The following is a 24,316-nucleotide window of genomic DNA, read 5'->3' as shown; positions in this document are numbered from 1 at the left end:
TGAAAGCGCTGGAGAAGTCGAAGAACATGACCCTCACAGCGCCGCTGCCATTGTCCAAGTGAGTGTGTGCCCGGTGAAGGAGGTACAGGATGGCATCATCCACCCCCACCTTTGCCTGGTAGGCAAACTGCAGGGGGTCCTGGGCGTGTTGAACCTGGGGTCTGAGGTGGTGGAGCATCGGCCTTTCCAGGGTCTTCATCACATGTGATGTTAGAGCCACCGGCCTGAAGTCTCCTGGTTGAGTCTCGTGTGGCTTCTTGGGGACTGGGATGAGACAGGATGTCTTCCACAGGGTTGGAACTTTCCCCAGACTGATGCTCATGTTGAAGACCCGCTGGAGGGGGTCCCCCAGCTCAGCAGCACGGGCCTTGAGTAATCTTGGGCACACCTTGTCCGGACCTGCTGCCTTACCAGGGCGAAGCCGCTTCATCTCTCTGCTGACTTGCTGACCCGTGATGGCGATGGGTGCTGTGGCGCTGCCTGTGTCCTCCTGCTGGCTGATGATGATGGGTGGTGAGCGGGTTGGGAGAGAAGGGGAGCTGCTGAATAACTGGTTGAACTGGTTTGCTCTCTCTGTGTTCCCTTCTGCTGTGCTGCGGCTCTTCTTGCAGCCTGTGATGGTCTTCATCCCTTCCCAGACCTCCCTCATGTTGTTCTGCTGCAGCTTCTGCTCCACCTTCCTGCTGTAGGACTCCTTGGCCTCCCGCAGGTGAATCTTGAGCTCCCTCTGTACCTGCTTCATCTCCTCCCTGTTTCCATCTTTGAACGCCCTCTTCTTTTTGTTGAGGACCTCCTTGATGTCGCTGGTAATCCAGGGCTTGTTGTTGGGGAAACAGCCCACAGTCTTAATAGGGAGAACAGTATCCCCGCAGAAGTTCACATAGTCTGTGAAACAGTGAGTCCTCACTGTGTGGCTCAATGAGTACGTTCCAATCTGTGGAGTTGAAACAGTCCCTCAGGGCCTCCTCTGCCTCAGGGGTCCACTTCCTGAAGGAGCGGGTGGTTGTAGGCTGCCTCTGTACTTTTGGCTTGTACTGAGGCTGGAGATAGACCAGGTTGTGGTCGGACTTTCCCAGTGGGGGGAGGGGTATGGCGGTGTATGCATCCTTAGTGTTTGCATACAGGAGGTCTATTGTCTGATAAAAGTCCTGCAATGTATTGCCCAGTGTGACATGGTTAAAGTCCCCAGATATTAGGACGAACGCGTCTGGATGTTGTGTTTGCAGCCTGGCAACGACGGATTGAATGACGTCACACGCGGTGTCAGCGTGTGCCCGTGGAGGGACGTAAACAACAATGGCGATGGTGTGGGAGAACTCTCGTGGCATGTAGTATGGTCGGAGACTCACCGCTAAAAGCTCCGTGTCCTGGTTGCAGACAGTCTCCTTCACCGTAACATGCCCAGGGTGGCACCATCTGTTGTTCACATACAGTGCGAGTCCCCCTCCTTTCCTCTTGCCACTGAGCTTACAGTCCCGGTCCTCTCTCACCAGGTAGAATCCAGGTAGATCCACAGTGGTATCGGGCATGCTGCTGCTCAGCCATGTTTCAGAGAAACACACTAAACTGCACTCTCTGTAGGCCCTCTGGGTCTTAACGAGGGCGTCCAGCTCGTCGATCTTGTTTGACACAGAGTTCACGTTCCCCATAACTATCGAAGGAACTGCGGGCTTGTATTTCCACAGCTTTGCCTGTAGCTTAGCCTTTAGCTTAGCTGCAGCTCGGCAGCCGCGATACGGGCAGCGCAGCTCTGCAGGTATAGGGTGAACAATGCAGCTCGCCCCATTGTCCGTAGTTCGAGTAGCTTCTCCTTTGAATAAACACGGATTCTGCTACAACTTTGCCTCTCCAAATACTCCATATCCTTAGGATATAATATAAATACACAGCAGACGCGTGTAGAAAGAAAAGTAGAGAGTAGAAAAGTGCAAAAAACACTTAAATAAGGAGAAAGAAGACGGAGCTACTGGCGAGGCCGCCGACTTCCGCCAGCGCCAAGAAAGAAAATGACTCCTGTAACAATGGCTTTTGTTGAACAAATGTGCACCTCTAAACATGCACACAAAGAGACACAGACAAAGTGGACAAAGGTCATCAACCATATACAACAGCTAAGCTGGTGTTTTTCAGCACTCAAACTAAGAAGAATGAGAGTTGCCAAAGACTTGGTCCAGGCTGTTTGTTGCCACCTACACAGCATATGGCCCGGGCTGATAAGTGAGGCACTGGCCAATGAGACGAGTGCATGTTCACAAGGGAAAACAATCAGATGTGCTAATAAATGTGTCCAACAGGAGCAGCGGCAGGTGAAGACAGAGGATCAGGGACAGGTAGGTTGCTATCAACAAATCCTCCAGGGTGTAGTGTCAGTACAATGTACTGACTCTTCTATCTCTTGTTTCCACAGCTGACATCTTCTCTTAAAAATAAATGATCCTCCCTAGAGCCACAATGAAGCCCCCCCGCCCCCCTCGCATGGTGGCTGAATCATTTTGCTGCTGAAGGTTTGTACATATCAGTCCCTGTTGTCGTGTTTTCTTTTTTGTAACTCTTCTTGCCAGTCAATATACTGTATTTTTGTTCCTAATGTGGCTGTGTCAGAGCTGTGCGGTAAGCTGGCATGGGCTGTGGCCAGAGGCGACTCATAAAAGCCAACCACAGCGTTTTACAACTTGACCGGCCGTCAACTCACACTAGGCTCCCACCATTAGTGGTTGAAATGGGCCATAATGCATGCGTCCCACTGCGAGCGTTATCCTTTCTCTCATATATTTTACATCTTTGTCCACTATTTAAGGATAGAACCTCACTTAAGAATTGAGTGGAATATAAAGGATGCACAGCCATACAACATTTCTTCAATTTCCTCAAGTTTCCACTTTCTTTATGTATGCTCCTTTTCTTTAGGGTGTACTGATTGCTGCCTGTAAAGGTGGCTGAGTTTTTCCATTTTCATTCCTTTCATGCTGTTGAGCACTACACATAATAACAGTGAGGGTGGTGCTTTGAGCAGATGAACTCCTTTGCTTAATGATAACTTTTCATGCATAGCGTGAAATGGAAGTGAACAGAAGGATCGGAGTCCAGAGCAGAACTGTGCAGTCTTATAATAACACCAGACCTTTCACTTGTGACAGACACTGAATTGCAATCACTCCCACGTCCATAACACAACCGCTATGATGTGACTCCGTATGCATTTCAAAAACCTGCTGCATACACAGAAATGTGCAGTATCCTGGATGTCCTTGTGCATTTCTGCAGTCCCTCATTTCACAGTCGACCCATCACGCCGTCCTTTGCACTCCCTTGGACATCATGTATCATCCGCCCTGTTCTTCTTCCACCTCCTCCTCCTCCTCCTCCTCCACCTCCATCCCTACCTGCAGGACCTGAGCTCATTGTTTTCGCCCTGCTGATTAACCTCTCTCTGCCTCGAGCAATGTCTCACATTGTCTTTCTGGGTGAACACGGGCTATGACAGCACCAAAACATGCTCAGCTTATTCTAATGAGTTCCAGCCGCTCAGGGCTGCAGGCGAGTTAACCTGCTGTGATAGGCACCTGCTTAGGTGGCTGACGCGACTGGGAAATGGGATGGAAGCAAATTGCAGCTGAAGGAAGACTGAGTCAGTGCTGCAAGAATTATTTGGTAGAGGGAGCCTGAATAAATGATATTATTAGATATGTATTCTTTTTTTTTTTTTTTTAGCTCTCAGAAGCATTGAAAGCTACATCTCTATAAATAAACTAGTTTCATGAACAGTTGTTACAAGCCACTTCCATTTCATTCCAATTGTTAGCTGTTTGGGAAATGAAGAAATAAACTGTTTGAGTTTTTTCAGAGGAATCTGAGTAAGTTTCCTTAAAATGATGCTGCAGGGGTTAGATCCAGACCGCAGGCAGGCAGCACACATGAAGCACACATCTCTTGGGAAATGACCTCACCTTAACAGTAGTATCCACCTCTTTGGATGGTACCTTCACACAGACGAAGTCGTGCTTAGTCTGGATGATCTTTCTCATCTTTATCAGGTGGAGGCAGCCGATAGTCACATTACTGTACTGGTTATGGTGTCACAAGGGTTTCTGCTGCCTGAGGACTGGAAGGTCCCGACCATCCACTGGTGTCAGTCCTTTTCCTTGTCCTTTCCACTCTGAAATTTTTCATACTCCGTGATTATTCTCCCAATATTCTGCTCTACAGCTGCTGAAAGAATGAAGTTCTTTACAATCTGTCACTGAGAAATAGCTGAGCTAATAATACTGTTGATATCCAGTTGCTAGCATGGGTTGTGTTGTCGTAAAGCGAAACTCAGCTCTAATGGGTTGATTTTTGCTGGAAAGAGCAGTTATGAAAAGTGGTTTCTCAGTCTCAAGATGTTGCTAGGCAACGACTGATCCAGGAATGCACATATTAAATGTCAGTGTGGCATCAAAATGAGTCAGAAACACAGTTTTAAGCTTGGGAACTTATGTGGTGTTATTTGAAAGAGAATTATTGTTCTGGTCTGATATTTTGGTTCTATAGATTTTTGTGTTTTATTTTACTTCCTATTTATTTAGTGGAATTTATTACTTGCTGTGCACACCTGTTTCTTCATTTGTCATTAATCTCTCTGTAAATTGTCTGTCAACATCCTTTCCTCTCTGCCAGTTGATTTCTGTTTTCTTGCTCTGCCCGCTCTGAGTCGCTTCCCTTCTACAGATTACTTCCGGTCATCTGCACCGATTTAGCCTAAACTCCTGAGTTCTTTGTTCCTTATTATTACCATTTTGTGAATAAATCTTTTCATGTTCATCTGGTTCTGTGTGTCTGCTATTTGGGTCCAGAAAAAGTTCAGCCATGACAACTCCAATGTCCAACTACCTACTGCTTTGTAGTCCAGCATTTAGGTCCTTGCTCTCCTCCTCCCCAATAGATCATGACAACTGTATTGAGTCATGTCATGTGCTCTCCAAGCACCTCTGGTAGATTTCACAAGGTACTTTTAGTGTGCTCCAGTTGTCTATGGAGATGGCTTTCTAAAAGAATTTTTGCTAGAAATGAAGTTACCTTGTTTTTCTGAACTTAGAACTTGGAACTTGCAGAGAACCCCGAGATTCCAGATATCAAGATGGCTGCGTTTGTGGCTGTGTATATGGCAAAGTTGGTCCTTGAGGGTGGCTTTCTGGAAGGTTTTGTATGTTTTCTGTCACAGTACCTGAACCAGATTAATGGGTCAACATGATGGGCAGAAGAGACATTTAATCTGGATCAGGTGTGTTGGAGCAGGAAACATCTAAATCCTGCTGGATTGAGGTCTCAAGGACGAGTTCTTCATCCCTGGCCCAGTACCACCTGTAGTCCATTGTGGTCTTTATTACATTTCTTTGTAAACTGTTTAGTGTCCATTATGTTTCTGGAGTAAACAGCACCCAGTCGTTATTGATGATTAGGTTGTGATGGTGGGGTTGTTCATGAAGTGTTGGGTCAGTACGTAAAACGTGTCACCAGAAACTTGCCTGTTCTCATGGTGCACATTTTTACAACTCGTTTGTGATTTTCTAGTTTTATCCGGCTTATAGATTCTCTATCTTTAATCAATGGCATAATTGATGGATTTGAGAGCAAGATGTCTTGTTCTCACACTCAAATATCATATTGCTCTCTCTCAGAAAGTCCCGTCTTGCTCTTAAAGACATTGTTCTTCCTTTAAAAAACTCTGCTCCTGTTCTCAAGTTTAGTTTTGCAGGTTCAAACCTCCTGCGGTCCAGCTCGGTCTCTTTCCCTCACACTCAGATTCATTCTCTGCTCTCAGAACTTCTGCTCTTGGATATTTTTCCTTTCTCTTGGGTTGCTGAATGAGCTGTCTGAACAATGTATTTAAGAGCGAGAAGGGACTTTCTGAGTGTGAATGCAGAGTTTTGAGAGAGAGAGCAAAATGACATTTGAGCGTGGAAACAAGTCATCTTGCTCTCAAATCCATCAATCATGCTCTTGATTAAAGGTGGAGAAATACCCCCATAAATCAGCTGTTTTATATATGCATCAGTAGAGCCACCTCCATCATCTAGGACCTGCTCCACCCTCTCACCACATTTTCTTCCTTTTGCCAGAAGGGAGAAGCTTCAGCAGCATCAGCTCAGAGACTAACAGGAAGCTTCTTTTCCCAGACTTAATAATGGACTGCTTCCTATCTACGCACATACACTCACCACCAGAGATGCCAGTAACGCGTTACAAAGTAACGCATTACAGTAATCTGACTACATATTTTAACAAAATATAATCTAACGCGTTAGGATGTCCTACAGTGTAATCAAATTACCGTTACTCTTCATATTCGTCCTGCGTTACTTCGGCACTCCCCACTCCTTTCACATATGATTTGAAATCAAGCGCCGTGGACGAAAGTGTATTTATCTAACTCAACACACCTTCTCATTAACGGTGGTACAGAAATTTTATGTACTCGTAAGCATGCAGTTACCTTTCTTCGCTGAAACTTGACCTTTTTTAAATTGACAAACACAAATCATTCACTGCACATGACTTTAGAAAAAAATATGATATAGAAACTTATTACCCTGGTGCATGATGGGAGGTCCGCCTCTCCACTTCCGTCCGTCATTTTTTTGTTTGGGGGGTTTTAACTAATAAAGTAACTAGTAATCTAACTTAGTTACTTCTAAACCTTGGTAATCAGTAAAGTAACTAGATTACTTTTTAAAGAAGTAATCAGTAATCAGTGGTCAGATTACTTTTTCAAGTAATCTGTGGCATCACTGCTCACCACTGATAGCTAGCCACCTGTCAAGCTTAGAGACTGAATGCACAGGAGAGGATTGATAGTTTTTATAACCCTTATCTGATTTTATCTTTTTTTTTGTCTGTTTTGATTTTATTATTGTATTATTTATTTTGCTATTGCACTGCAGTCACTGATAAAATTTCTGTCCATCTTTCCATCTGAGAGACTCTGCTTCTCTGAAATGCTCCTTTTATACCCAGTCATGTTACTAACCTGTTGCCAGGTAACCTGGTTAGTTGTCAAATGCTCCTCCAGCTGTTGCTTTTGTTGGCAGTCTTTTGTTGCTCCTGTTACAGCATTTTCCATCAGATTCACTATCAGCTCATACTTTCATCACATGGTGTAATGTCTGTTTCAACATCTAATATGTTGTTTATGTTCTACTTTTTTGGACATAGGTTTGTAAATGTAAAATATCTAATAAAAACTTTCCACCTCCGCCTTATGGCCGGCACAGCTGACAGTATTAAGCTGGAGATATGATAATATTATCTGCAGATAGTGGGAATACTTTCAGAAACTGGTCACACCACACAGCTCTGCTCTTTACTGAAAACAGCAGCATTTTAATGCGTGTTGACCTCTCTTTTTCTGACTTTGGTAAAGCATCTGTTCTTGATTTTAAAAAGAAAAATGTAAGAACTGCTTGCTTGCTTTGTTTGGGGCTCCGAAGAACAGCTAATGCAGCAGCACACCAGCCAAGGAGATGGGAAACATGTCTGCTTGCTTCCTGGTCACCCTGACAGGACCTCCCCAGCAGGGGCAATGCTTCACATAATAGGAAATCAATTTTATTTTTGTTGCCTGGGTAAGTGGACGTAAGCAATAATGACTGAGTCAAGAAGCAAAGGAAAGAGAGGGAGAGAGAGGCCATCCTCACAGCTTATCGGCTGTGGTTTTTCTGCTCCTGTGCTGATGTGAAACCAATGCCATTATCCAGTTAAATCCGCCATGGAAGGCTCCAGCTCAGTAAGAATAACAGCGGTGTAAGGCTGCACCATCGACGTGTGGAGTTCCTTTAATGAGATTCCTTGGGGTGCACTTCCAAATCGCTTGGATTTCATGATTCTTCCAGAGTTGACTTCTTTCCATCTTGCCAGTGGGTCCACAGGGAGGGGAGGCAACAAATGATTACACACTTAAACACCCTGATGCTCTTACCGGGATACTTAATTTGTTCCAGTCATACCCCTGAAGTCCAGCCCGGCTTACCTCCACTAACACTGAGACAAAGGCAGTCACAGGCTTCACCATTAAAAAGACCAATACACACGCAACACACTGATTTTCATTAATCTGGTGGCACCTGACATGTCGGTGTTACATGTGTGACATGGAAACAGGTAATTGCTCAGTTCTTCATAGTCATTACAGGGAAACTGCTGCACAAGTTACCATCTATTCTTTTTGCCTCTGAATGTTTGGTTTAATGTAAGATCACCAGGAAATGATAAGGAAACAGGTAATAGCATATTAGTTTTCAGTGAGTTATTACACAAAACTACGTATGCAACAATAATTGTTCAGTTTCTACAGAAATACCTTGAAGCCCTAAAGACTTAAGACCATGAGTAATTTATTTAATCAATATAACATATGCTATTATCTATTTTTACTCCTTAATGCCATATCAATGGTTGCTGATAGTTAACCAAAACAATTATAATGCCCTTTAGAGTCAGCATTTCTACCATCCTCCAGGCATCTGATTCTGGTTATATGCGATTCTTGTCCTGCTTGACCAAACCACCGGCTTAAATACAGCAGACCAGGACATTTTAATATGTGGTTTACAGCATCTACCAGATCTTTGTGCCACTGTTCTGAAATGGTTCTGATGCTGTTGGGCAGATTCAATTATTTATGTAAACTTCTGGTTCTGAAACATCCTCTGTTGGGGTCCCACAGGGCTCAATTTTAGGATCCCTGCTTTTCTCACTTAATTTACTTCCTCTGGTTCCATTTTCACAAATCCCGGACTCTCCTTCTCAAATTCATGAAAGGTTCATGTTCAGTTGATGCAAAGACATCCAAGAGGACATCCTTCAGCTTTTAAGGTTGGGTGGCTCTTTCAATAACAAAACAAAAAAAACAACAACAACATAAAAATAATAAATAAATTAAAAAAAAAATGGAAATGATTGTGTTTGGACCCAGTCATTCCTGTGTTTCCCACCACTGACCTGGACCCCTTGGCACTGCAAGTAAAGCCTACATTTACAAATCTGGGCTTTTTCAGGCAGTCAGTAAAAGTGAAGCTTATACTTTTGAGACAGTAATCCAGAGACAGAAAGGTTTCATCCTCACTCCACTGGCTGTCTTAGTCTTTAGAGTTATTCTTAAACTTAATTTATTTGTTTAAACAGCCTGTCCCTCTCTGTACTGACCTGAGCTGCTTCACCTGTAAACTCTGCTCGGTCTCTCGGGTCCACGGTTCATAGATGAACTAAAATTTAAGGCAAGATTTACAACGCAGGTCTTGATGCTCAGTTTAAATATTAGCTCAGATCCACTTTGATTGTTTATTTACATAATAGTACAAATACGACCACCATCAGACTCTTCTGTCTACAGTCTACAGCCTTGAGTTGACCTGCATGTGCAAAGAAGACACAATGTTTCACACAGCATGCTGTGTTTAATAATTCCATAATAGTTTTGCAGTGATGCAGCTGCTCTCTGACAAACACCTGTTATGGTGTGGAGAAAGTCTTCTCACATCACATTTTTCTTGATCTGATCAGAACTATGTAGATACAGTTGTGGAATAAAACCCAATCATTATAAAACTGCTAAGACACGACCGTGAACAGTTTCCCAGGTGCTTTAATAGAGGTTTTTCTACAGGTAAATGTCTCAGGAAGCCATCGGCCGATATTAATGATGGACACCTCTATCAATGGTCAGAGTCAGGTGGATCCAGGGATAGCCCCCACAATCACCTTAGAAACACCATGAGGACCCAGAAGGAAGCGAAGCCCAAGATAGTCTGATAGGAAGAGTGAATCCTTCAATATAAAATGTCCTTCATCGCCCTGGAAACCAGCAGGACCTTCATGATTCATGTCAAACAAAGGCAAAGTCATAGGAGAACATGTTAGCAGAGTTTCTAGAGCCGGAATCAAACTTTTCACCACAAACAGCAGCAGTAAGACCTGGTTTCTGGTTCTGGCTGCTCGCTCCAGAGTTTCTGTCCCACAGTGATGAGGCAGACATCTTTGGAACCAACATTACATTCCTAACTGATTGGGGTTTGAACTGTGTTTGGTTTTGATGCCAATGCTTGGTTGAGTCTTTCAGCGGAGTTTCTCCACATCATGTTGCCATGCTACATGTTAGCATTGCTGCTTCCTGGTGTCTGCTAACATCTTCTGTATTGCACAAATGTCATGCAGCCTCATGTACAGGGGACTAGAGGAGATAAAAGTTATGCAACATGTGTCTGAAAAGAGTCAAAACAAAGATGATAGTTTTGTCAGTGAACCAGGTGAAAGGATGGACTTCGTGTGCAAGATGAGCGTCACATTACAGATGGAGGCAGCTAGCAAAATCCAAAAGTTTTAGTTAGTTCAGTTAGTCTGGCTGTTAATACCTGGAAGAAATATGGTAACATCAGTAGTTGCTTAACATTGTTGTGACAAATGGAAAACAAAAGCTGTTTTGTTTAAGGCTGCAAGAATCCAGAGAGCGGTCCCCCCCCCCCCCCCCCCCCCCTCCGTCACAGCAGGCTTTGCATCTTTTGTTAAGTGTATGAAAAACACAATGAAGGTTTAAGATGATTGAACTTGGGGTTGAAATCTGGATGCATCTCTATCCCAACCCAATTAACACACAGTCAATAGAGAGCAAATTAAATAGCCCCCGGGTGGCAGACCTTGCTAGAAAACGCCAACGATATCAAGACAGTCAAGGCCAGCACAAAGGCAAGAGCGGCTTGGTTCTGTGAAATCCCTCTGAGCTTGCCTGATTAGAGCAAAGGGGGGATTATTAAGAACCTTTTCTTTCATGGTGAAAGTAAATGAGGGGAGCGGATATCCACTCACACAGGGCAAAGGGCTGGGAAAAATGCCCGACTTCAGGTTGAAAACCATTGAGACTGTTCACTGAGGTGTGAACAACCCACCTCCCAAAGACAACACCAGCAGAGGGAAGGAAAAAAATGAAAATGGAAAACAACCTTGTTAAGCAATGTCAAGACAAAGACTAGAAACTAACAGCCTGTCCAGCCAAACCTTTCCTTTTAGCCGTGTCTGTATGGACAACAGTCAGCACCGTACAGTGTAACAGTAATTACAAATGTGTTTATAGTTTATGTCGGTACATTCAAGCTCCAGAAGGTTTGGATTTCCTCCATGGAATGATCAAATGTTTGACACGAGGTTCGGAAAATCACATTGAATCTTTTAAAGTTGATTCTGTTGATTCTCTGCACAGTCTTTGATTGGAAGCTTTTGTGACAATTGTCCTGATGTAACTAACTCCATTCATATGTGTTCATTATGCTCAGCATTCTTTTCAATTACCAAAAGCTGGGCTAGTTAGTACAGCCAGGTTTCTTTTTAATAGATTCTTGACCTTTTTCTAAAACAAAATACACAAGCAGGTGTCAGCAGCTGCATGAATGCTCAGCATCCTCCATTACTACCTTCATAATTAGGTCCCTTTTCTCATCTAATCACCTATTCTGACCTAGGCCCCCTCGTCCAATTTAGTCACAGCATGTCAGATGGGGGGGTTAGGGATCCCTTCTTCCTACACAGGATCTTTAGTAAATGATCTCCCCTCGTTTGGACTATCGAGCCCTGTGGAGACATCTTTTACTGGGCATAGTCCTGTCCTGGCAAGATGTGAAGCAGCAAGGAAGCCAAACTAATTACAGCTGGTCCCGTCTCCCGCTCTGTCAAAGCCAGCGGCTTACCCAGCACAATGGGACCTTTACAGAGTGCCGACCCTCCTCGCTTCACAATTTGGAAGTGCCGGGACCTACAAAGGAACTTCCATTAGTGTAATTAGAAGGAAAACTAAATGCACTTTGGTTCAGTATCTGCACTTAGTTGTTTGGCTGCTTTGAGTCTTTTTTTTTTTTAATTGAGGGAAGTCTGGATTCTTGAAGCTATTGTTGAACAACCGGGTGATTATGAAACATACTCAGGACTGAGCAACCATATCTGATCATGTCCCTTTACTGTTTGTTTTCCTTTGTGATGACACAAACAGAAAATAAGCTAATCTTATTCCCATAGCAACCAGCCTCAAGGGGTATTTCTGAGGGAAGCTTATGTTGTAAAAACACGCAGCATTATCTCAACAATAGACATCTAAAATTAAGATGCTGACTACTTCCCTTAAAGCCTCTTCTCACTCTTTGAAGATGATGCAAGGCTTAACTGGAAATAACTGTGTATATTTTACTGGAACTGTTTGAGCTGCTTGTAAAATATGCCAGAGATAGATTATACTTCATATAGAGGAAATTAGCTCGTCACTGAGAGGGTCAACACTTTATGCAAGTAAATATATGTAATGGAGACGAGTAACACCTGTTACTCGTCTCCATTGTCTCCAAGCAATGAAAAGATGTTATTGTTTATTGTTTAGAGGGATATTTATAATTGGACACTGGAGCCTAAACAGTGTTGCCTGTAGTCACATGTTAAATATCGTATGCCAAGGAGTTAGGTGTGGTTCTGACATTGGTAGGGACATAATAGTGTCCCACAGAGGTCCCTGGAAGACAAGAAAGGTCCCAAATCTGAACAAACATAAGTTTATAATGTAAAATATTCTATCCAGAGATTGACAATAAGGTTGTTTTTGTTTTTTTTTCTTTTACAAAACTGAATCCAGGATTATTTTACTTCATGAATTCTGTAATTTTATGAGTTGAAGACATCTGTTGTTATTTCTGTTTCACATCAAAACTGTCCAGACGAGAAAGCAGCTCATATGCTTGTTTATATTGTTTTATTTAACTTATCTTATTGTTATTTATTGCATTCTATTTGTGCTTTTCTTGCACCTGGTTGCCTCTATTTTGCTTTGTACCTGTATATATTGTGTCTTGTGCTTGTCCTGCTTTACTGTTGGTGTTGTATTGCTGCTGGTACCCAAATTTCCCTGAAGACTCCCCAAAGGGATTAATAAAGTATTTCTACTTCCTCAATAATGTTCCTTAAAAACACACTGATAAACTATTGTTACACAGTGCATCACCATCCTTTTATCTGTAATCATTTTGCCCCATAAATATTTTACATGTAATCATTTTGATTCAATGTGTAATATTAAAGGAAATGTTCATTTTTACATCGTTATTCTCATTCTAATTTAATAAAATGTTGATATTATTATTGTCTTTTTTCAGGGATCTGGATCACAAAAATCTCTTTTTGAGTTTGTACAAGATTATGTGAAGATCAGATAAATACTTCAGAATTACATATCATGACTTATTACTTACGTAGGCCAGGTCATAACTCTGCATACTAAAACTCTCCCTCCTCATCCTTTTCTTCCTCTCTCTGAACTGCAGCTTTGATTCTGACAAAACGACACATTGAGTCATACTGAGGAAAGCTGTTCTTTGTGTAGTAACTGTTATTATCACCATTATTAAGGACACACTATGTAACTTTCTGACCTTAAAACTCTGCATTTCGGATTCGTATGATGGCACAGTGATGTCCATTATGAGCATTTCTGGAGCCACCGCTGCAGCAGCGTCCCGCAGATGAGAAACCCAGCTATACAACCTTTTTATCCGGGACATTGAGGGACGTTGCAGCCAAGTTTCACTTTACACACCGAGACACACGCTAGCAAGCAGATGTAAACACACCTGCCATTTTGAACACACACCATGGCTGATTCAGCCAAGAAATGCAAGAAGACATTATCAGAGGCAGAGAGGAATAGAAAGAGAGAGACAGAGCAAGAGATAAGACAAGAGCCAAGATAAGACTTTACTGGCTGGAGAGATCTCACAGTACAAGCAGGATGACGATGACGCTGGATTAGACGCCGATAGGGGACGCATCACTGAGAAAATGGCAAAGGTTCTGTTCTGCATGTTTAATGACACAATAGAAGTTGGAAATTAATATATGATTGTTGTTAACTTTTGACATTGACTCACTGAAAAATACCTCCTCATGCCCTGCTTGACTGACCGCTCAGGACTTGTTGGATGTTGGTAGGGATATGTCCCTACCGTCCCTACCCCTAAATCTTTGGCCACAGGATGCAGTCTACATGACAGATTACGTTCAGCGTTGTTAAAAAGCTGAATTTCAGAACAAAAAATGAAAAAAAAAAGCATGCAGCCACATTTGAGGGTCCTGACATGAACTGTGTAGTTATCCCAGAAACCTTATGGCCTCTCAGCCTGTCAGTCCAGAGCTACAGAGAAGAGCTGAGAGTGGATGATTGGAAAATGGTCCCCATGGAGAGATTGAGGAGCTTTGTGGGATGTTTATGCTGCTGGTGTCATTTCATTGACCTGTTACGACTAAAGGCAGCAGAGGAGGAAGTACTGGGAATGTTTATTGTATCCTCATATATGAAGCTATTAAAGAAAGTCACAAGACTTGAACTGTTGTGTTGTAAGGGTGTACGATGGCAGCCATGAATTCTTTCTATCTCTTAAAATCACCCATTACGGTGCTTCACATTAAACAAAAGCATTTTACAATGAAGCATGAGAACCAATAAATGGTGTCTATAAATGCCTTCTGAGAGAAAAATGAGTTTGTGTTTTAGACAAACGGCCAAAAGACTGCCAGTGTAAGTCCATATTTTACTGTTCTCTTTATGTCTGTGTTTAAATTTTATTGAAGTAAATATTAAAATGCACATTAAACTGGATCACCTCTTTGTATTTCCCTGTATGGGTTCAGCCTAATTAGTATGAGGATGGAGGTCCATTTTGAGCTGATGGTGTTGATGACAGTCCCTGCTGCCCCCTTCAGCTGTGCTGCATCTTATACTAACCCTGTCAGCTTTGGGGTCCAGCATCCATCTGCTAATGAGCCCTTCCTCCCTCACGGTCAACCACCTGGACATCCATCAGCACCAGGGATCTGGGGCCTTTACAGGCGCTGAGCTGAGTCTCCAAGAAGCCAGTTCCCAGAGGAGGAGGGGGCGGAGGTGTGAGTCACAATCTGGCTTGAGACCTTGTCGTCATCTCCTGCAGGCACACCTCCAACTCTGTCACTCACCACATTTCCCTGCTTGATTTTCATCACTACAGTGATGTTGAAAAGAGGCTGTCAGGATTGAAAACTGAGGAACGCACAGATGAGGGAGTTTCTTGTATCTGTGAAGGTCTGCAGGCATCAATTACACAATTATTTCAGCAATTATGTCCATTTTATTATGTTTCTGAAAATTCTCTTAAGGCCAAAAATACTGTGTAAAATTAAGAAAACAGACAGATGGCGACCCTTCCTTACTCTGCTTCCACTATGTCTGCTGCTGCATACTGCATGCTCACCATAAATCCAGCTGAAGGTTTAATGCAGTAATGAAATGTGACAAATTAGACTGAGATTAAATTATAATGAGTCAAAATGAATTGGACTGTATTTAAAAATCCAGATGAGTTGGAAAACATACCACCTAATGAATTATTCTGTATGAATTTTGTTGGTTCATTGACCTGAAGATTTCCGCATTGGTTCTTCAGACAAAGCAATGAAAGTCACAATTCAAAATAAACTCATAGAACATGAACCTCTTCATAAGTCCCCTGTACAGGAGGCAGCGAAACAAAATTATAATAACACATTTTATTTAAAAGTGCCTTTAAAAAACATCAAGGACACCTTACATTACATGCAGACACGAGGAAGCAGCAGTGCTAGCATGCAGCAAAACAACACGACAGGGAGAAACTAAGCTATTGACTGTCATGATCTCTGGGTTTTGATTTAGGTTTTTGTAGTCCTGTCATGTTTACTTCTGTGTTTTCTTTGTAGTTCTTTCCCTTGTGTATTCTACGTTGCTTTCTGTTTCCTGGTCATTAGTACACTCTGGTTTGAGTATACCCCTTGGTTTCCTTTTCACCTTGCCAGTTCATTGTAGTCTTCATGTCTCATTTTGCCCATGTAGTCTTCATGTCCTGTGCCTGTTGTGTTTTCTGGATCTTCGTCATCAATAAAACCTTCATTCCTGCACCAGTCTGCCTCCTGCCTCATAAGCCTGCACTTGGGTCTTCACCCCACCACCGCCTCAAACCCTGAATGAAATGGCCACCCATGGACCCAGCAGGCTGTCTTAGCATCACCTCAAGACTTTGTGAGCTTACTACAGGGACGTGACCCAGAGATGGATCATGCTTCTGCGAGGTCGCCGTTCTGGGGGTTCAAACTGCCAGACAACTCCTGGGAGACCCAGCTCTTATGGGTCTGCATGACAAGCTGCAGTTACCAGAAGGAGGCAGGGCTCCAAAAAAACCTTGCCTCATACCACCAACATGGCCCATGTCTCCTGTATCACCACGCAAGCTGGATGAGGGGTGTCCCACAAGGGGGGGAGTCCATGTTTCCGAGGGGGTCCGAGATGGGACGCTCCTCATCCAGCTCGAGTCCATGTTTCTGAGGGGGTCCTGGGATGGGATGCTCTTCATCCAGTTTGAGTCCTTGTGTCAGAGGGGTCCCTGAAAAGGATGCTCCTCCATCTTCTGTGATTCCTGTTTCCAAGGGGGGTACCAATGATGGGATGCCCCTCTGTCTGCTGTGGTTCTGGTTTACGAGGGGTCCCAGAATGGAACACTCCTCAATCTCCTGTCATTTCTGTTTCAGAGGAGGTCCTGGGTTGGGACGCTCCTCTGTCTGTTGTTTCTGTTTCCGACAGGGTCCCGGATTGGGATGCTCCACCGCCATTGGTTCCTGTCTCCAAAGAAGTAAACCGTAAACCAATGAGGTTTTTGCTTCACCGGCCCTTATCGACCTAGCATCCATCTAGCCCCCAGAGGCATCCAAACCAAACACAGTTCAAACCCCACGCAATTTTATGCAAATGTAAGAAAAACATGAGAAAAGCACTGTCCACTTTAGAGCGTCCGCTAATTTCTCCACTTCAAGCAAACCACACACATGAAAGTGGAAACTCTGCTGATTACAAAGATGTCTACAACTACCTCCCTATTTTAAAACCTTGTTCTGGATTTAAAGGTTTGGTCAGATCTGGTTCAGCAAGAAACGGAGCATGCACCAGTAGAGATTTTGTGCTGATCCAGGTATACACCTGTAATGTCTACTCTCATGAAAAGACACGAAGTCCAGCACGTTTCTCTCTGGAGATGTGTTGGGCTCTTTTTTTTTTTTTTAATCCCAACAATTCCTGAGGAGCTTCGCCAGCTGCAAATAAAAGAAATGGAATGCCTTCGACCCAGTTCTTTTCTTTCTCAAAACAATACTAACGTAGCATCACTTTTAGCGTCTGGTGCCATCTCTTCAGGCCCTCCTGGCTTTCAGGATGGTACGTGCTCAAAGTAACAAAGAAGTCACAAAGAACTTGCTTAAACACTTTTGACATGAATTTAGTTCCTTGATCCATCTGAATCCCATGTAGAAGACCGAATGTCAAAAAAAAAAAAAAATATATTGTCACCTAAACCACCATGCCTGCAGTGATCCGGCGTAAAAGAATGACTTCTCGGTACCAAGTTGACACACACATTAAGGTCAACAAAAACACGTTTCCTGATTTGGTACGAATAAGAGGACCAACACAATCTATAATAAGATGCTCAAATGGTTTACCTACAACAGGGATTGGGTGAAGCGGGGCATGAAGAATGGATTGGTTCGGTTTCCCGACAATCTGGCAGGTGTGGCAACTGCGACAATAGTTAGCCACATTGGCTTTTAGACTAGGCCAGTAGAAATATTTCAACACGTTTTTGTTATTCCTAGATGTCCCGACCAGTCGCCGTCATGTGCCAAATGTAAAACTTGATATTGAAAAGGTACTGGTACAAATATCTGACTGACTACTACAACGGGGGCACCAGCGTCACATCAAACTGTCTTTCTCAATGTAAAAGCCCCTAGGCTGAATGTTTGCTTGCTTGGAAATCACCACTTTAAAAACATTTATGCAGTGCAAGATCGTTCCTCTGCTCAGCACTCAGCTGTGCATGTGAAACCGAATTGTAAGGTCAACAGGGCTTCTTTTATTTTCTTTTTATGTGCCTGAGACAAGTAAGCACACATGTCGGGGTGATATTTTTGGTACCAGAATTTACCGGGACGTCAAGATGCTCAAGGGCAGAAATTAGTGTGCCACCAGCAATGTTGTTTCCTAACAGAGAAGAAACACCATCAACTGGCAGAGCTGAACACACAGCCATTGGATAAATTCCAGTAACCAAATTTTTTTTCAGCTGCATCAAATGCATGGACCAGGGTACATATCCCATCTCTACCCCTCTGAGGATGATGCTGTACCCAGCATAAGATACATCAGAAAATGGCAACGTATCAGCAAGTATGACAGTCTGAGACGCACCTGTGTTGCGCATAACATGTACCTGTTTCTCCTCGGCTGGGTGGTCAGACAGAGAAACTGTTCCAGAATTCATGAAGGGCTGAAAACTGGGATCAAGGGTGCAGTCACTTGAGCTCACTGTGCCTGACTCTGGGTTTAAAGGCCTGGGCTGGCCAGGGAATGCCTTGGGATCCCTCCAGATGAGCTGGTGAATGTGGCCGGGGAGAGGGAAGTCTGGGTTTCCCTGCTTAGGCAGCTACGCTCGCGACCTGACTCCAGATAAGCGGCAGAAAATGGATGGATGGATGGAAGGGTTTAAAGGGTGAATAATTAGGATTTTTTCTGTAAAAATAATTTAAAATGTTCTCATTTGTTGCGAGGGATAAAAGGAAGCTTCCCTATAAACAATCTGTGTCCTACATCAACAGTGTCTTTATCAAGTTTCTCCTTTCAAAGTAAGAGTTACGTGATGGAATAACTTCGGTGCACTGTGTAGCTCTTTCCTACTTCCTGGTTCCTTAACCAATCATATGCGACTCCCCACGGTTGCCAAACAAGGCAGAGTTTGGTATTTTATGTCGGCAAAAGAGCAGCAGCCTGCAGGTATGGAAGCTAGTGAGAGAAGCGGACCAGAAATAGTTTCAGAAAAACCTCTAAAAGCCTCGGCATCCTACTAAAACAGCAAACGACTAAAAACGGAATAAAACGAGGATCAGTATTGGAGAATCTTTTGAAAGGTGGAGAAGTCTGAGAGACCAAATTAATTTCAAGACGGATGCAGAGCTGGCATAGTTTCTCCTCAACAAGTAAACACCGGAATTCTGCTTAAATTGACTGAAAAGTTTACAAACCAGCAACCTGGGGGGGGTTCCTTCGACTGCACTTCTGATTTGAAGAGCTAGGCGTCAATGCTACCTATTTTGCCTTTAATAAACCCACCCCTTTTGGTTTTGATGGAGAGGTCTGAGTTTTACACTTTAAAGCCAGACAGAAATCAGACGTCCAGTTTTGTGGCAGTAAAAACATTCCCATTTTTCCGGGTTTTTACAAGAGGGACCGTCTCCTTTTTAGAAGACATTTTTTGTTACAGTTGAAGGAAAAACTGTTTTATGTGTCAAAACATATTTGTCTGCCAATACAACAGCAGATGATAACATGTTCACCTTCTGTTCATTTAAGTAAACTATCACACTCTCAGGAAGACAACTTTAAACTCTTGTCATTTCTTTGACTCTCAAAGTTTGTGATGCCACATGACAAGCACTATTTGTCAACCAGATTGCCCTTTTCCCTGGCAAACTCCACATAAGTCTGATTCAGGCTTTTCTCATAAGTTCTAAATTTCTGTCTATAAGCTTCCAGTACAAGCTCATACGCTTTTAAGACTGCAGCTTTTACAATATCATAATCCAAGCTGTCAGTAAGAGGAAGTGCTGCCACAACCTCTTGAGCTTTTCCCTGTAGCTTACATTGAATGAGAAGAGATCAACTGTCCTGATGCCACCGCAGTGAATGCACAATGCATTCAAAGGCTGCAAAATACCAGTCTACTTCAGAGTCCCTGAATTCCAGAACCAAAGCAATAAACTTGGGTTTTGACTGAAGGACCGGTTGGCGGTGACGTGACCAAAGACCCATTAGGTCTAACAAGAGCCTGTGAAAGGCTGGCCCTGGCTTGGGAGTCCAGCTCTAGCTGGCGTAAGCGCATGGCTTTCTCAGCCTCGATTTCCAGCTTTTTGATTTCAAGCTGCATTTGTCTCTGTTGGGCTTTCTCTTGGGCCTCTAACTGCAGCCGGGCAAGACACACTCTTAACCGAGCCTCAACTCGAGAGCTGACGGAGTCACTGCCAGAGATTCCTAGATTCCCAGAACCAGGCTGAGTGTTGGGCTCAACTTTACCAGGCTCCCACTCTATGGAGGGTTCTGCCATCACAGGTGACACAGCTGTAGCTCCAGGAGCCCCAACGTCAGACTTAACCAGAACCTGCAGCTGCACCACATGTGTCACAACCAAAGCCTTAAGATCCTTTTTAACCATCTGCTTTGACATCAGAATCCCAAAGTGGGCTGCTATGAGGGCCAGGTCGTCTTTACAACACATGTCCAGCTGATCTAGTGAGGGATCATTAAGGAACCGTAGAAACGAAAATATTACAACTATGCCATTATATGTTTAAATTATAACTTGTAACTGTAGGTCTATAAATAAAATGTTTTAACCATCTATCAATTTATCTACTGTATGCTTATCTGATCCATCTGTCCGTCTATCTGTGGAAAAACTAAAGCTGGCTCTCGGTGCTCAGCTGACTGGACTTTGCTTAATGAAACCATTACTACTTGGCATTTTGGAGCACTAAAAATGACTGGATATGGGTAAATTTTCTTTTTTCTGCCATTTTAACTGACCTGGTTAGCTAACAATTGGACACACACACACACACACACACACACACACACACACACACACACACACACACACACACACACAAACACACAGGGGATATCGTCATTAACACACACCTACTCTTAAACTAAAAGAAAGTTAATATGCAAAATTCTCCAAGATTTATTTTTCCCATAGAAGCAAAGCAATGTTTAGCAACAAGTGTTTTTAACAATTACAACAATGCGAGAGAGAAATGAGATATCTGATATGAGATGTCCGGCGTCTTGACTAAAAAACAAAAAGAGGCTGATTTTAGACAGTCAGGAGAAATGTCACTTTCCATGTTACAACCTTGTGTTTGTGGTGTGATAAATGACTGACTGGCTTCTACACTTCGCCGTGGTTAACCCAAAAATGTGTATTTTGAGCTGTAAACAACACAGAAATACTTAATTGTGATGAAAACCACGGATTCTGTTAATAAAATTTGTATACATATATTTTTTAAAAGAGATTTTATGGGTAAAAAAATGGCTCATAGCACCCTCTACAGGATAAAACCAGGTTGTGTTTTTCATGACAGAGGGGTTATCTATGTCACAAGAAAATTTTAAAAACCCACAGCCCCTCCCCCCAGATGCAGGTAGGCAGGCCCTCGCCTTGCAGGTATAGAAAACCATGCCCACCAACACATATGAAGGGATGTGAATTTATATGGTGTAGGTCTGCTAGTTTCTGACTCCTATTTTTTCTGATGAAATATTCTTGCAATGGGACAGATTTGTGCTTCTGAGGGTGTAAAAGTAACACTTTATTCCTTACCTGCTGATGCTCACCTGGCGACAGACATCAACTCAAATCGTAGCAGCAGCAACTTCCAGCAGCACTTCCTGCAGCTGACACAACCTGCCGCGAGTCTCCACAGCTTTCCAGAGCTGTTGACAGGCAGCTAACAGCGCTAACGGCTCACACTGATACGTTCAGGACCACCTGGTTCATGTGCAGCTGAGAAGATTCAGGGAGGAAACGTCTTCCACCTCAAAAATGCTCTGTGGTGTAGCTGCTTTGTGAATCTCGCTTTGCATCTTGCCAGTGAGCTGAGCTGCTGTCTGTCAATCATTTGTCCCTGTGCATCCTGACCCCTGATCACCCCACACCTCCCACCCCAACCCTCGCAGTTTCAGGCATTTTTCAAATTCTGCAGTGGGTGGAGTTACGTAAAAAGGAGGGGGTGGAGCTACACTTTAAAAATGGCAGCCCTGCCTGTTGGGAAACGGCAAGTGGACCAAACCACTTTTAGGAAAAGGGGGTAATAATCGTTCAACAATTAAAAATCACATTTTTTTCCATTTATAATTTGCACCACTTGTGTTGTGCTATTTTGAACATGACTATATTATTATTAAAATAATTATTTGTATTTGCAACATCCCCTGTTTCCTTCTCACTGATGAAGGGTTCGACCATGGTGATGATCTACATATTATTCAAAGCTGACAGTTTCTTCCTGAACATTGACACCTCCTCAGTCTTCCCCTCCCCTCAGGTTAAGAGTCTGGGTTTCATCCTCAACATGGACAGTACATGGTCAATAGTGATGTGCAATACCACTGATTTTCATTTTTATCTGATACCAAGTGAAATTCAAGCCAGTATCAGCAATGCTGATCCGATGCCAATACTTATGAAAACTTATTGTGTTTGGAAAGTCACTGTCGAAGAAGCTTCACTGAGGGGAAAAGAGGTGATTTTTACATTTTTATAGAATACTTTATGACTTAAACTGAAATGATCAGGGTAGTACCTGATAGTCCCTAATAGTACCTGGTAGTCCCTGATTGTACCTGGATAGCACCTGATATTATCTCACAGTCCATGATAGTAACTGATTGTCGCTGATAGTACCTAACAGTCTATGATAGTACCTGACAGTCCTTGATAGTGCCTGATAGTACTTGAAAGTCCCTGATAGTACCTGACAGTACCTGCCTGCATCATCTCACCCTATCATCACCTGTACCTGTCCTCTCATCCTTGTAATTTCATTATATTCTGTGTAATGATTGGCTCTCAGATGTTTGAGGAGGTTTGTGGTGTTGTTATAGAAACCTCTGTGTCTTCCCACACACATCATACAGCACTGTTGTTCAGCTTTACACATGATGCTTTGAACTGAGTGAGGGATTGGCTGCTGTGCCATCTTTCACCTATGACTCTAGAGGGGAAGAAAAAATAGTTCCTACCAACTAGGTAGGAACAAGACAAGACAAGACCCTGATTTTAGTTACTTTCCATTGTGTTCCAGTTCGTGACCAGAAATTGCTTAAATATCTATATTTTCACATGGAAATTGATTGTAGAAGGTTAGATTACAGCTTTTTTTAGAAGTTCTGGGAAGACGCCCGAAAATAAAGACAAGTTAACAATCTGTAACTGATCTGGCTCCAGAGTCTTTGAGACATTCTTGAAGAAACCTGTGGACAGGATGTCCAAACAGCAAGAGGAGAAGTTCGGCTGACGTAAGATGTCGCTCAGATCTTTGCTGCTAATGGGATTAAACTGTGTTGTAGTGTTTAAACTGGTTTTTATGGACACAGTATGTCTCTGCAGCTTCTGAACCAACTACTTGTCTGATATTCTGGATTTTTTCTGTGAAGAACTTGACAAACTCATTGCAGCCTTGGTGGAATAAAGTTCAGGTGCTATTGACACAGGAGGGTTTGTTATCCTGTCAACAATAACGAATAAGACCCGAGCATTATGATAGTTTTTGCTAAAAATGTCAGAGAAATAGGACTTTCTTGCATTCTTCAGTTGTAGATTATAAGAGTGAAGTTTCTCTTTATACATGTCATAATGAACCTGTAGATGTGTTTTTCTTCATCTACGCTCGGTTTTCCAACACTCTCTTTTTCCATTTTTCACCAGTGTGGAATTTCTCCATGGAGACTTTTTCTTTCCAGAGACAACTTTCACCTTAATACAGCATCCGCAATACTCAACATTTTAGCATTAAAACTAATGACAAGCTCATTGGCTGAACCGCCTGACAGGGCAGGTGTTGAAGAGAAGACCTGGTTAAACATTCCACTCGTGTTTTCAGTTATAAAGTGTTTTGTGATCACCTCTGTTGAGACATTTCTGTGAACAGAAACTGTACACTCAAAGAAAACACAGTAATGATCAGACAGGCCCACATCACACACAGTAACCTTGGAAACATCCAAACCTTTAGAAATCACTAAGTCTAGAGTGTGTCCTTTAATGTGTGTGGGCTCTGTTATATGCTGAGTCAGCCCAAAGTTCTCCAGACTGTTAATCAGATCTTTAGTCGCTTTGTCCTGAGGGTTGTCTCCATGGATGTTAAAATCACCAACAATAATTACACAGTCAAAGTCTAAACAGATTGTAGCAGCAGGTCACTAAACTCTGTGCAGTGCCCTGGTGGTCTATACAAATTTATATATATTTATAATAAGCTTTCAACTGAAGAGCCACGTATTCAAAAGAAGTCAAATTTCCAAGAGATAACTGCTTACACTGAAATGATTCATTAAATAAAACAGCTCCTCCTCCTCTCCTGTTCAGTCTGACCTCACTGATAAAACTAAAGTTGGGAGGGGTTGATTCGATAAGAGCGGCTG

The 24,316-nt window shown here is 42.9% G+C and overlaps 1 long non-coding RNA gene across 1 annotated transcript; it reads right to left on the bottom strand.

The window, feature by feature from the left end:
• Nucleotides 1–375: 375 nt before the first annotated feature.
• LOC121649753 lies at nt 376–23,480 on the bottom strand. The gene is made up of 4 exons (XR_006012166.1): nt 23,470–23,480; nt 19,488–19,498; nt 11,369–11,374; nt 376–445 (listed from the first exon to the last, which is right to left on the bottom strand). It is a non-coding gene; the product is annotated as an uncharacterized LOC121649753 (long non-coding RNA).
• Between the last annotated feature and the right edge of the window lie 836 nt (nt 23,481–24,316).

Source organism: Melanotaenia boesemani, chromosome 12, assembly GCF_017639745.1.
Source record: "Melanotaenia boesemani isolate fMelBoe1 chromosome 12, fMelBoe1.pri, whole genome shotgun sequence".
NCBI classification, from domain to species: Eukaryota; Metazoa; Chordata; class Actinopteri; order Atheriniformes; family Melanotaeniidae; genus Melanotaenia; species Melanotaenia boesemani.
The sequence above is the reverse complement of the archived record's forward strand: the minus strand, read 5'-3'. Positions and strand labels throughout refer to the sequence as shown.